At 34.9% G+C, this 15,914-nt stretch overlaps 1 long non-coding RNA gene across 1 annotated transcript; it reads left to right on the top strand.

Annotated features, from left to right (window-relative positions):
- The first annotated feature begins 1,036 nt into the window (after positions 1 to 1,036).
- On the top strand, positions 1,037 to 4,808 carry LOC147069852 (uncharacterized). Its single transcript, XR_015071177.1, has 3 exons — positions 1,037 to 1,169; positions 1,257 to 1,325; positions 4,701 to 4,808. It is a non-coding gene; the product is annotated as an uncharacterized LOC147069852 (long non-coding RNA).
- The last annotated feature ends 11,106 nt before the right edge of the window (positions 4,809 to 15,914 follow it).

The raw sequence follows: 15,914 nt of genomic DNA, 5'->3' as shown, positions 1-15,914 counted from the left end.
AAAGTTATGTTTGTCGCCGTTGCGGTTCTGTTCCTTGCGCAGGTAATGTTAATCGTTCATCTCAGCCACTCTCAATCCACTGCTGGTTGAGGACATCTATAATGCTTGTACTCCATTGGCACGCAAGTCAAACGATTTACAGTCTTCGGACATTTTTTTTCGCGTGGAGCACCCTGAATCTGCGGACTTTTAAGTCTGCAGACCAGGTTCATTGGATTTCCAACATGTGTGATATTTTACTCTCCGAGTTGCTAGAATTCGTCCGTCAATCACTACGTAAATTTGATACACATTAATATACAATCATTCGGATCGAAAAAATCCTGTGATTGTTCTAAACATTTTTATTGATTAATTTGTTAATTTAGACATTAGAAAACGAGAGATTTATTAATATTTTTTTTATTTGATTTATGAAATTCTTAAAAGAAAACGTAAAATCTGTGTTGTTTTCAATGTTATATTACTTTATGCAAGTCTTCGTATCAATAACACAAAATTTTAGGATTATCGGAAGACATTACGATAATCGCAACTTTTGACTTTTGACAGCTCGACTTTTTTATTCGTTCGTTGTTCAGCAGCAGATAGATTGGACGATTTACTATCCTCGAACTTTTGGCTCGCCAATGGAGTGCCTCCATAAGGGGAGTAGTTGTTATTCATTTAGTCAACTACCCTAGCTATTATCTTGTATTTAGACGGTTGCTTTTGTATGTGACATGTAATTTTGTATGGGCAGTGTTGAATGAAAACACGCGTTGGTATTTTATATCGTTTATATGGCATAAATACATTAGCTAGCATGAAGTTATATTAAACTATGATATCCTGATTCTTTTAACTTACTAATTGGAAAAGGGCTGAGTGCCCTTGTAACCTCTACATATACATATATTTAAGATCTCTAGACAACTGTCAATTCCGACTCGTTATTGTCTATGCCACATGCTCTAAACATGAGCATAGACAATACTGTGTCAGTTGTAGAGTTGGGTAAAACCTCTACATATTATCTTATTTTTGTCTCCACTCATCTCGTTGTCACGTACTTCCGTTAAACTTTATTATCTTGTCTTTTTTAATATATTTATTGGCTACTGTTTTATAATAAGATTTGTCTAGCAATTACTTATCCATCAATATGGTCTGTCTATCACCACATCAAGGTAACGCGTTATATTAATATTGATTATCCTTGTTATCCGTTTAATATTGCAGTTACAAAAGTTTTAAATGTAAGATTTTTTCCATAGGAAAGCTGTGGTGGAGTGGTGAAGCGCCACGCCTACCAGGAGACATCGGCAGGGGACGCATTGAAAGAGGTAAATCCAATAAATACAATTGTGTAGGTACCTGAGAACCAGATTATCTTATCTACAAAACAAACACTTTCGGCAAAACACAATTTGAGTTTTTTTAAAATTTTACATAAGTACAGCTTTAGGTATTATATTTTAAAATTTCGGGTTTCTGTCATGAATATAGGTATTTAAAGTCTGAATAACGATGTTCAGAAATATGATAATTTTGGTACAAATTCTATATACCTATACTTAACTTATACCTATTTTCGGAAAAAAATGATTTAAGATAGTCTGGCTCTGACGGCCAGAATTTTACTTTCACTATTCCTGCATCAGCACTAAGAGCGCGATGCAGAACCATCTGGATTGATTTGGTAATATAAACATTGTCCAGAGTTGGAGTCTAGGACGATTCGTCGCCGGGACAACTGGTCGCCACATAATCGAATGAAATTCAAAAATAAATAGACGTTCGTGAATTATAGGTACTTTTAAAATACATATTTAGGTAATATTATTATTTAATACTTGGTGAGATTTTAAATATGCACCTGTTATTAATGATTTAATTGTGTATATGTTTAAGTTACAACGAGAAGAGAGTTATTTTATTTTTATATTAAACCTCAGGCATGACCATTCTCAATTACCTATAAAAAACATTTTGTTAAGAGAGAATGCGAGCGAGCGAAAATGGATTAAAACTACCAAGTAGTAGATAGAAACTGATTAAAATTCCTCGTCTACTTTCTAGTTAAAATCGTAACGAATGCCTATTTATTTTATTGGATAGAGCGGTGCCCAGTTGTCTTGGCGCCTGGTTGTCCCATTCTCCCAGAGTTTCTAATTTAACCCCGACTTAATTAAGCATGTTTAACCGTTTTTTAAATGGTTTCATTCTGGGCCATTGCCCTTTTCCCATTGATTTACTTCCTGCTATAAGATGCCGAAATTGGCCTCCTAAAGTTGGAGTGTCTTAGGGACTTATGCGCCTGGATATGGTTTTACATAGCGCGCTAAGAACAGCACGCTATTTTTTTCATGAGCGCGGCAAAAAGATACCCACCATGTAAGTAAGTGGATCAGTGCTTGTCTACTGGCATCTACCGTGAGAATTTGCATACAAATACAATTTGTACGACGTGCACTAACTAAGGTTTGTGGTGGAAAACGTTTACAAACCATGATATAATTAATATTTAGTTAGTTAGTAATTTAAATTTAGAATTCGACTTTAGGGTTCGACTGACACATATCTATGACTCTCAGTTAAGTGGTAAGTGATAACTTAATACTATTTTTTCTATAATCCCAAGCCAACTGATAGTTATAAGACCACTAGAAGTTGGTTCTGACCTGAGATAATATTATATCATAATAAATATACTGCCAAAAGATGGTATGTTTCTAAATCATGTTATAAAGTACTTAATTACAATTTGAAAGTTTGACATACCCTCTAAAATCAGGCATAGTGTTAATCTCTTTATGCTTTATGTGCATTTTATATATATCGGATGACATCAATTTTTTTTCTAGCATACTAATTTATATAATAGATGCATAATCCGTTGTTAACTCAAAATACTTAAATAATCGACTTACCATCTTTTGGCAGCAACCCCACGATTTTCTTCTTTTTATATACAATTTTCTTTTGCATTACTTACATCAGACCCTGAGACCCAATGTCAGTAATGTAGTGAAAGTAGTGTAGTGTAGGTAGTAATATAAGTGAAACAATCACAAACACCCAGCCCTCCATTACCTATCGCTAATAAATAGTAAATGCTTAATTTTAATAAATAATTTCACAATTTAAGCATCATATCTTTTTTACTTCAACATTTTTCCTTACTATGTGAAATAAGTTTGGGAGTCTCTTTATCGACTTACCAACTTTTGACAGCAACTACGAAATATTGTTCGAAAAAATTCTGCCATTAAACCATACATAATTTTAGATAAAACAATATTTTATATCGATTAAAATGTGGTTTTGGCAGGGCTAAATGAATTTAAAAAAAACCTAACTAACCACATCTGAAATAATATGTACCTATTCTTAATTCAACGAAAACAATAATAAGTATGACTGAAAAAGTGTGCACTATCTTTGTCGGATTGCATACAGCATACCTAAGCTACTACGGTTTTGGGTTAGGCTGGGTTGAATTGAATTTTAAAAATTAATCAGCACCATCTGAAATTTATATTCTTAGTTGAATGAAAATAAATAAGTATGACTAACAAAGTTTAGTGTGCACTATTTATGTCGGATCTTAACAGCCTACCTCCACCAGACCAATCAAATTATTCAGAAAGGAACTTCAAAGACATACTTACTTATTTTTTGTGCTTATAAAGCTGTTTTTGTCTCTCCTGTCAAATTTAAATTTTGTCACATTAGAGGACAACAGATCAACAATGTTATGTTGAATTTATAATGATTGGTTTTAATTAAGTATTACAAAATGCGATAGATAACTAATTGTAGGTGACTTACACACCGATTTGCTGCCATTGTCATCTATCGGATGTTTGTCTAACTTCCGGGAAAACAGAATTACATAAATTTGATATAATTATCATGACATTTAACAATGACATGTTTTTATTGAACATTAGGTAGGTAGGTGCCTGTTATAAATTAGATAATGGGACACTTATACAACAACTGCAATAATAACTAATATCATAGTTGTTAATTCCTAATTAGAACATCAGATTTGCAGACCAAACCAGATACAACGATCGTTGTGAGCAATCGTCGACTTTCAATAGCAATTATTACACGGAACAATTCAGCTACCAACTCAATCATGTTGACACTTGATTTGATTGGTTCATAATATCGTGTCCGGAAATTTTTACGTATGCAGTTCGCCGTATCACACTTCACTGTGAAATGCTGTATCGGAAATATGGTCGTATATTAAAGACCATCCAACCTCTTTGGGTTGTATAGTACTGAGATAAAATTCATGTCTAAATAAAACGCGGTTCTTGTCGGTTTAGGAAGCCAGCGGCAAACAAATTTTAAATAGCCGATATTCTTTCGACCATGTCCGATCCTAATAGGATCATATGGGCCTCCACAGAGTAGAGGTTTGTATTGACAGATGTTGTTTTTTTTTATACGAAAAATGATGTCAGCCACTTGCTCAACCTATTAGGTATATACCCTGACACACACAAATTGAAAAACAATAATATGTGTACTTGCCAGACCCAGGATTCGAGCCTGGGACCCACGGCGTTATAGTCCAACGCTTAAGCCGCGCGGCCACCGTGGGCGTTTCGTCACTACACCTGTCACCCCTAAAGCGGCCTGGTCCGAAACTACGAAAAATTAAGTACATATGGTTAATAAGTATTTGCATTTTTTTTCAGTTGGGCACATATGTAGGTGGTGTTGGAGGAATCGCAACGAAAGCAGTTATCGACACTACCTCTCTCACTCTAGATGCTGAGAAAAAAATTGAAAAGGGGATCAAAGGGATATTACTTAACATTGGTTAATACCAAAAAATGTAGAACAATTTATTATTGTCAATAAATGTTTACCAAGAAAATGGACATATGCCAATTTTATTATACATTATGTACCTACTTATGTCATTAACAGTGTCACCATTATCAGCCCCAATGTTGGATGAAAGCCGTTCGATTCTGCTGCATTCCTTACACAGTAAAGGCTTAATTACATTGGCAGATGCGCAGATCCAACCAGATCCAACCAGATCCAACCAGATCCAACCAGATCCAACGATCCGCGCCGACCGTCGTGACCAACGTCTTTACACTATAAGCAATTACACGCAACGATTCAATCGCGTTGGTCCTTGCTTTTCATTGGCCTAAAATTAACATATAGTTGCTATTAATAAAAATATAGGTTTACCGAAAATTATTTATTCGTTAGATTGGTGGCTACACCGAACAGTTTTCCCGCGCAATTTCATGTCAAAACTCAGCTGTCAAACCTAACCTTGCAAGCGGCGGTAGCTATGGATATTTTCGTACGTTCTCGGCAATCTTCGTGAATCGTGGCAGACGGAAATAGGATTGGTTCCAATTTGCTCACGATCGTTCACGGTCCTGGAAAACCATAGATAATAGATGTTGGCGATCGTGGCAGATGATCGGGCCAGACGCAATCTGCCAATGTAATTTGAGCATAATATGATAGAAATGCAAAACCAGTCGTCATATTTACGCCAGAACAATATTTTGAAGCAGAATTTTAGACAGTGACGACCAGACCATACAATTGAAATATAAAGCTTTGGAATTACCAATATTGTATGCATATAACCACAAGCACGCACGCAAAAGGTTAGAGGATTTTCGTGTCCGGACCACCCTCAGGAACGAAAAAATTATAAAATATTTAGGTGAATAGAATATTAGTCCTTCTTCGTTGTCGGGACATCATGACTGAGGATCGTGACCTGGATGATTCGATGTTGTCGAGCCACTTTCCTATGTCCTTAAAATTTATTGACTATCAATATAATATTACAATATTATTTCCTCTACCAATCTAAAATGTCGCCTGCGGCACAATTTTTTCAGTGTCGATTACCATTAAATAAAATAATCCTAGACTCAAAGTGTGGAATGTCTGGGTATAGGGAATATATCCGGAATTCAGTAGCATCATCTAGATGTTGTAAATTCTGTCACTCTCGCGGCTATAAAAATATATAAAAATATATTATATTAAGTACCGGAGTGGGAGTGCTACCTGTCAACATTCCCATCTTTATAATATATTATTTCATTATCCCTCTCTCACACACATTCACATATATTTTCACATATCTTTCCCCTTTTAATACGTTTTTTCATTGTCTCCCTCTGCAAGATAGATAAATCAAGGCAAATATTTATTGAAGAATGGATTTTTTAAAACTCTCTCCATACCATTTTTCTGTATGCGCGCCCACGTGACAATTATTAACAAAGTAACAATTGAAATATTTTTTCACACGCGTTCAAGTTTATTCCATATTTCTACATATTCGAGAATAATTATAGCTCGTTTTGTTACTACCATACACAGATGACAGAAGGTATATCCCGTTATTTATTTGTTCTCTGATTCCCACGTACATATTATCTCATCTCGTCGATCCAACGGCCAATGATTTCCCCTGATTTAACACAGATTTAACACATATTTAACACAGAATTAACACAGATTTAACACAGATGTTTCATATGTGTTTTCAGATCGGCGTACTCGTATATGCAGACAATGAAACAAGAAGTGATTTCCTCTTAAGAAATGTTGAAAGTATTGAAGAACCATTTCGTTTTTCACTTGATTAATTACCATAAAATGATCAATATTATGTACATCAATTATTTCAAATAAATGTTTGCCAATGTCAATGAAATGTACCTACATTTGCCGATTTTATTATACTTTATGTTCATACTATTGACGTTGGTTGAGCCTTTTAGTGAACTGTAATTACTTTGAGGGAAGATGAGGAGGTCGGATCTAGGGGAAGGGGCGATGGAACAGAATGCCAGACACTGACCTTTGTAATGATGTATGATGGCTCCGTGGTCTGGTTTCAACTTTAACTCGAGTATCGGTATTGTTGTCTTGGGTCACCCGGTTCGTACATTCACGCACTTTGTGACACAGTTTTATGGATTATATGTGAGGGTGTATGAATGATGATGATAGATTCTGAATGAGTTTCTATCTATTAAGTCAATCACTTAAGCGACGGAAAGCTATTAGAAGCGCGCTCACGCCCGCTATCGAGATGCAATTGAATGTTCTTTGTAATACCGTATCTCATGACCCGTAATTGCTTATTGATTGTTTGGTGACAATAACACTGGGGATTTGGAGGTGTGTGAGGAGATAAGTAGTGGAATGGTAATATAAATGGCCCAACCAGACGTGATAAGCAAAAAAGCTTCTCTCCATTTTTGAAATACACAACAGTCACTCTTTGAAATGTTAAAATTAGACCAAATAACTTTAATTATTTTTAATTTAAACAATGGTAAAAGTAGCTGAGTACAGTGAATATAGTATAATAAAACATAAATGTAGCGAAAAACCCCTCTAAACTGTGTCATTATCTTTATGCGCATATCTCAATGTGTAAGACGTAATGGCATAATTACACCAACAATCGCGCAGATACAAAAGATCCAACGATCTACGCCGACCGTCGTGACCAATCGTCTTTACACTATAAACAATTACACGAAACAAATCGATCGTGTTGATCCTTGCTTATGATAAAATAAACATAGTGTTGCTATTACTAAAAATATTGTAAAGTTTGTCTAAATACTATTATCTTCGTTAGATCGTTAGCTACACTGAACAGTTTTCCCTCGCAATTTTACGTCAAAACTCAGCTGTCAAACTTGACCTCGCAAGCGAGTGGTATCTTCGGATATTTTCGTACGTTCTCGGCAATCTTTGCTTGAATCTTCGTGAATCGTCGCAGACGGAAATAGAATTGGTTCCAATTTGCTCACGATCCCGGAAAACAATAGATAATAGAATTTGGCGATCGTGGCAGACGATCGGGCCAGACGCAATCTTCCAATAAAATTTGAGCATCATATGATAGAAATTCAAAACCAGTCGCCATATTTACGCAATGATGACCAAACCATACAATTGAAATATACATCCTTGGAATTACCAATTTTGTATGCAAGTAATCACAGGCAGGCACGCAAAAGGGTAGGAGGTCGTCGTGTCCGGACCACCCTCAGAAACGAAAAAAATATAAAATATTTAGGTGAATGGAATATTAGTGCTTCTTCTTTTTCGGGAAATCATGACTGAGAATCGTAACCTGGATGATTCGATGCTGTCAAGCCACCTTCCTATGTGATTAAAATTTATTGACTATCAATATAATATTACAATATTATTTCCTCTCCCAATCTAGTTGAGAGCCGTATTTTCGTTCGCTTTCTTAACAAAGTTAACTGTCTATACTTAAAATGTCGCCTGGGGCGCAATTTTTTCAGTGTTGATTACCATAAAATAATGCTATACTCAAAGTGTCGAATGTCTGGGTACAGGGAATGTATCCGGAAGTCAGTGACATCGTCTAGATTTTGTTAATCCCGTCCCTCCCGCGGCCATAAAAATCATTAACAATATATCATATTAAGTACTAGGGTGGCGGTACCACCTGTCAACATTGCCATATTTATCATCAGCCTGAATCTATCCACTACTAGATGAAGGCTTCTTCAAGCTGCTTCCACTTCTATCGGTCCTGTGAATTGCGTTCCCACGTATTTCCGCAGAATTTATCATTTCATCGATCCAGCAGCCTCTAGATCTACCTTGCGGACGTTTTGTACTTCTTGGATACCACTAGATCACTAGATTTGTCCAACGATTGTCTCTTGTTTGAGCTATGTGTCCAGCCCATCTCCATTTAAGGCTTTTAATAAACTCTATTACATCGCAAACCCTTGTTTGCTTCCTTGTCCACTCATTCCTCTTTTTGTCCTTTCGCGTTATGCCCAGCATGCACCTCTCCATACCACGTTGTGCTACTCTGAGTTTCTGGATCTCTCTTTTACTTAGGGTCCATGTTTCACACGCATATGTGATCACGGGAAGCACCCACTGGTTGAACACTTTGCGCTTTAGGCACAGTGGAAGGTCACTTTTGAAGACATTATTCAGGCGGCCAAAAGCACTCCAGCCTAGTTTTACTCTGCGAACAAACTTTTACTGCGAACTAACTTTCATCAAATATACATCCATCTATAGACACTTGTCTAGGCTCTAGGCTCTAGGATACTGGCACAGTGGAAGACATAACACTGAACATAACATAATATTAACTTTTAACACGGTTAACAAATTTATCACATATTTCCACACATTCGAGAATATTATAAGTTGTTACTACCATACACAGAAGGTAACGCAGATCTCATTACTTATTTATTCTCTGATTCCCACATACCTATTATCTCATCTCGTCGATCCAACGGCCAATGATTTTCTCTGATTTAACACAGATGTCTCATAAATATTTCTTTTTAAGACAGACAATAAAACGATAAGCGATGTCTTCTCTCACGTTAAAGAATTAGTTGAAAATATTGAAGGAAAATTAGATTTTTTACATTTACCATAAAAAATGATCAATAATATTATGTACAACAATTATTTCAAATAAATGTGTGTCAATTTCAATTAAATGTACCTACATGCGCCGATTTTATTATGCTTTATGTTCATACTATTGACGTAATTGAGTGGGTAAGAAGCAAAAGGGCTTATCTCCATTTTTGAAATGCACAACATTTACTCTTTGAAATGTTCAAATTGACCAAATAACTTTAATTATATTCAATTTAAGCAATGGTCAAAATAGCTGAGTTCTTTCTATTAACAGTGACGTCCCGTAGGGGTAGGCAGATTGAGCGTCGCTTGGGGGCGGCAGTTACTCGAAGGGCGGCAAATCGCGGAAAATCATTTGAAATATAATATAGAAGTTATCCAAAGTTAGTAATAACGAAAATATCTTTCCATTAAAAAATTCAGCTCACTGAATTGACTGTGATATCTAGTTTACTTCCGTTGCTCTTCGACGTCCTTGGTGACCAGAAACGACACGTGCAGATTTGCGAATAATTAGTCTGATATTTTGTTAGTAATGTATCCATACAACACATTACATAGATATTGGACTCATGAAAGGATGCTGAAAATAATGTATAAAAGATAAGGTGGCATTTTGGCGCTGCCAAGGGGCGGAATTTTATCTAGGGACGTCACTGTCTATTAATATATTATAATAACACATAAATGTAGCTAAAAACCCCTCAAAACTGTCATTCTTTTTATGCGCATATCTCGATGTGTAAGACGTAATGGGATAATTACACCAACCGATGCGAAGTTCCAACAGATCCAACGATCTGCGCCGACCGTCGTGACCAATCGTCTTCACACTATAAGCAATTACACGCAACGATTAGATCGCGTTGATCATTGCTTTTGATTGATTTAAAATAAGCATAATGATTCTACTATTATGGTTGAACAAAAACTATTTCTCGTTAGATTGGTAGCTACACCTGAACAGTTTACCCTCGCATTTTTACGTCAAAACTCAGCTGTCAAATTTGACGTTGGTTATTTTTTTTCTCGAAAATATTTTAGTCTTGTATAAGTACTTATTATAATTAATTTACATAATGGATAACTACCTGGCAAGCGTGAATCTCCAAGAGATTCAGTTAAGATTGATTATTCAATTATCAGCCTAGATTCTAGCAATGATTCCCAACAGTGTTCCACAGGCGGCTCTCGTGGTGCAGTGGATAAGGCGCTGGTCTTCTACCCGAGAGTCTGGGTTCGATTCCCGGTCATGACAAAAAAAACATTTTATGTGTTTTTCTCAAAGCCTGGATGTTTGTGATTGTTCAAAATTACTAACAACCACCTAGTACGAAAAAGCAAGGATATGGTTATTAATAATTCAAAAAAAAAAAAAAAACAGTGTTCCACAGAACACTGGGGCTTTGCGAGCTGTGCCAGGGTCTCCGCGAGAATTCGTAAAATCTTGAGCAAAAAAATACAACTTGAAACCTTTTTGGCAATAAGTTAAACACAAAGTTTAACGGGGCCTATTCTATACCCATAATGGACGAGCGGTTGCACGTCGGCGTAGCCCTGCCATACAAAAAAGGTTGGAAATCAGTCAATCAATCAATCTAGTCTAGCTAGATCAATCTACTGCTGTATGAAGGCCCTTTCATTCTGATTTCACCACCATCGGTCATATTATGAGCTTCATTGCCACGTATTTGACCAAAAAAAGGTGAAACGTAAAAGCCATCGCCATGGACTAAGGCCTTCCGGTCACGAGAATACTCAAAAAAGACGAGTCTGAAACTAAAATTCCAGCCAGTATCTAGCTAATGTATTCCAATGGTGGCTCGCTGACGGCAAGACTGGAATTTCTATTTCAAAACGTTTGGGACTAAACTGAAGAGACGTGAAATGCTGGTCTCCCAGTCTCTCAATTTCCAATCCCCTATAAAACAGTGGTGCCAATATCAGTAGATTCGATGAAAAATCATCTTTTCTTACCAAAATTGGTAGCACTGAACTGAACTGAACAAGCAATTTAGCTATAACAAGTCAAGACGTCAAACGTTAAAGATGGATGAACTGATTTCTAATTTAAAATTTTGGCTTGCCTGTATAATAATTGCAGGCTGCCAGAATATTCCCGTTTATATTTTGTATACCTATATATTATAATATTTTATATTCATTTTGATAGATTGAGGTTATGAGATTGATTAAAATTTCAAGTGGGTTTCAGTAGCACCGTGTGCGAAACATCAGTCATTGGCCAGTTTAAGAGTTCTATCAGCAACTAGTTTGTCGGAGTTTAGTTTCTCCATGACCGAAAGGCTTAAGATTTTAATATAGGGCACTTTACGACGGTCAGGCCATAAACCCCAAGTATAAAAAAAACATGCTGACTGCCCGACTGATCATTGGCCTCCACAGAGTGGAGCTTGGATTAATAGATTTTTGTTTTTTACTGGAAATGCATGTTAGTCTACATAGCTCAACATAATGTCCGTATATTGACTCCAATCGCACATTGAAAGACATGTGATTTTTTTGTCAAACCCGTGACTTGAACCCTAGTCGTTGTCGCTCGGCCATCATTACACCAGCAGACTCGTAGACTCAACCAGATTCAACGATCTGTTACGTCCCCAAAAAGTGGAGTAGTTTAAGTAAGATAGTTAATCACTTTAATTAGTACTTTTAGGTTTCGTAATTTACGAATTTAAATAGTCTTTATACTTGTAAGGTATTATTTGCTATTTTATTATTATTATACAGAGGACTATGAAAATAGGATTCTGTTAAAGTCTCTTTTGTTTTGTCAGGAATAGCGAAAGAGAGCGGAAATGTTCACAGGAGATATCAAATTAAAATAGAAGAACTTTTGATAGATGTTTGATTTATTAAACGGAGATAAATTACAGTAATACAGATTTATTACAATTGACAGAAAGCCAACTTACATACTAGAGAGACAATGGTCGACGGAGAACTAACAGTCTCATTACGTGTGCAATTGTTCATATATGAAAAAGAATAATGTTCTAGAAGTTTCTAATTATCAAACACAAATAACATATTTTATTGTTTTGTGGTTTTCTGGAATTAATTAGAATGAATCAATATTTAAATTGACAATATTATTGATATCAGAGGATGCTATCTTTATCACAGGAAGTTGCGGTTTCTCTAATTAGAATCTCTTATCTACTTATTGATTTTGTGCATAACAGATCGTCGTGTGCAATCGTCGACTTTAAATATCAATTAGATAGAACAATTAAGCCACCAACTCAATCATGTTGACGCTTGATTTGATTGGTTAATAATATACGCTAAGTTGCTAGTGTCAATAATTATAACTAAAGCAACAAATAAAATTTAGACAAGTAACCAATAATTGTATTTACTAGGGTATTATGTTATTTCGTCTGTTAAAATAATGAATAAAGTCAGACAGCCTTCATTAAGGCGATGTCTTTACCTACCAGAGGCACCTAGAGGAAAAATACGAAGCTTGCAATTTGAGACATTTTTTTGATAATTTACAATTTAACTGTATTAATTAATAAATATGTGTCGCTAGATTTCAAAATCAGCCAAGTCCATAATATATGAATAGGAGAAAAACAGCTTTTTGTTTTCTCAAATACACAGTCATAAGGGTGAAAGTTTATATTATTTAGATTATAGAATATTTAAAATTAATAAATCCTACATTTTGATAATGCAGAAATGTTAGAAAGAAGTACTTCTTCAGCAATTCACAAAAAAAGTCAAAAATACCTAAAGGTGGACTAAGCTGATTTTGAAATGTAGCGACACATATGTACCTGAAAACATTAAAAAGCAAAATATGTTTTATTAATATAGTCAAAGACAAACTTACAATTGTAAAAAAATGTTAGAAAATGTGAATTTGTCAAGCCCCATCTTATTATTACATATATTTTATGGTCATATTTATTATTAAAATTTAGTTTATTTAGTTTTCTATGCGAGAGATTTTTGACTCATTCATAGTTTTAATATTTTTTATATTTAGTTTAAAAAACAACGATTTTTATAAAAATATAAATGTGAATAACTTGAAATTTGGAAACACTTGGAAGCTCGAGGTTAATTCGGATATTTTCGTATGTTCTCGGTAATCTTAAAAAAATAGGAATTGTTCCAATTCGATTACGACTCCAGGGAACGACTCGAAAGTGACTTTTCACGACCGGACCAGGCGTTTGTCTGAGAATCTGTCATTTTAATTTGAGCTTAAAGATCTCATAAACAACGGAACTAGGTAAAGTATTGGGGAACAAAATTAAGTAATGATAAATGTCATTAAATATATATTATATATTAAAACAAATAAACAAGGTTTAGGTATAATGCATAATCGGTGAATTGAATGCATCGACTGCGGTACAAAGTGGCAGCCTTTAAGAAGGTATATTAGTTCACCCTAATATTACGTACTTACAGGCTAAAATTGATATGAAATCAATAATTATATACAGAGGGTTGGAGCGGACCCTTTTTGAGTAAGTTGCTCCACTCCAGGTCCGATCCATGGTCTGCTCCGCTCCGGGTAAAACGTTTTAATCGGTATTATATGTAGACAAATGTTAAAAAATAAAAAAAGTAAGTAGTTTACTTATTATTCGTCATTTTCATTATTAATTCTATTAAACAAAATTACCAACAGCAAATCGTCTTCCATTATCTGCCTCTTCTGTCAAAAAACGTGAGGTTATATTTATCCCTCGGCAGTCTTGTCGTATTTGAAATGATTCCTGTGTTGCAGTGTTAAATACTTACAATATGTTCATTGGATTTTAGGACTATTAAAAAAAATTAAAAATATTGAAAAAAACATACGGATAAGTGGAGCACTACAAATTTTCGGTGCTCCAGCTCTGCTCCTGCTCCAGGTAAAACTCCATTGCTCCACTGCTCCGTGCTCCTGTTCCGAGCTCCGCTCCAACGCTCTGATTATAATTATGCACCATGTCCATGAGATATAACCACCGCCATCTTTAGATTAATAAAGCCTGAACATAATTTTTTGCTCAAGCAACGAGTGATCCACTGCCATACTATTTATTGATAACGTACTTGCAAGCAGAGCTTAGTATTCGATAATGACTGAAGAGTATAAATAAGTTATTAGTTATTGTCGTTTAGAATTGACTGTCACATTGACAAACGTCCTAGTGTAGTATGATAATATTATACACAGAAGAAGTTTACTTACTTTGATCGTCACTTCCAATTATTATTATTAACACAGAACCACTAAATCAGATGAACTCCAAGGTCTCCAAGATACGTTAAAATAATCTGAAAGAAATCTGAAACTAAGAATACTCCGACAAGTGAACACGACAGACGCGTCAGTATGAGCACTCTATAGACAATGAAAGGTCATCCATAGAAAACGGGAGGGGCGAACAGTAGGACCCGTCGTGTAATGTATCGGCTTCCTTCTTCAGTGGGCAATGATATAACCCATTGCCAGGAATAAAATATTTATAAAATTTCACATAAATCAGTTAGATGTTTCACTCATATTAATATAATATGTCACCTGTACTTGTCTAATCCGCAGCGCCTCATTATTCAGCAAAGTAGGCAGTTTATGTATTAAAATAAATAATATTTTATTATTGTATAGCAGTATAATAAACGAATAAAAATATTATTTGTATGTAACATAAATAATATGACGGTTTATCAGTTGAACTATGATGTTGACATTTGCTGCTGGGTCAGAAATACATAGTTGTCCTAACGATGAATGAAACACAAATAATTACAAGATAAAAAGAACTTTTTATATACAACGTTTTTAAATTTTCTGTTGAAACATATAAACTTAACTTGACTAGCTTAAACGATCAAAAAAATTTGTACTTGATAGATTATTATTACTGAAATGTCATTTTGACATGTCATATTGATTTCCATAGTAACGCACGTACTATATATTAATAATTTAGTTGCTAGCACCCCAGACCTCTAGCAACCAATAATGGTGTCGAAATAACTTATCATACAAAACAGAATTAACTGAAAACGAATTCAATTCTACTTAAAGATGGCTAAAAGTATTTAAAAAATACTTTAATAAATATATATTCTAAGAGTTTCAAATGTCTAGCTAGTCGGGAAGTTAGTTAAAAATCGATTGCAAGATTTTTACTGGACAAACAACCACCGGACAAACAAGAATACGAGCTAAGAAAAACGTTGTAAAATCACAGGGGTTCGAGACACTATATTATAATATGTATTATAAATTTAAAAATATACTTATAAACTTCTGTAAATATTTTTTTATTTTGATTATAAGCCATTGCAAGCAAGTGTGACATTTTTTTACTGTGTTATAGGAAGTAGCGACACCTCGTGGGATGTTGCTTTGATTGAAGCGTGAATTTTTTTTCATATGGACTGTCGAAACTATGTCTAGTTTGATAACAACTTTTGCATATGTG

This window comes from Rhyacophila brunnea, unplaced genomic scaffold, assembly GCF_057557595.1.
Source record: "Rhyacophila brunnea isolate RB1 unplaced genomic scaffold, BYU_Rbru_1.0 scaffold_23, whole genome shotgun sequence".
Lineage (NCBI taxonomy): Eukaryota > Metazoa > Arthropoda > Insecta > Trichoptera > Rhyacophilidae > Rhyacophila > Rhyacophila brunnea.
Note: the sequence above shows the minus strand (reverse complement) of the source record. Positions and strands in the feature narration are given on the sequence as shown.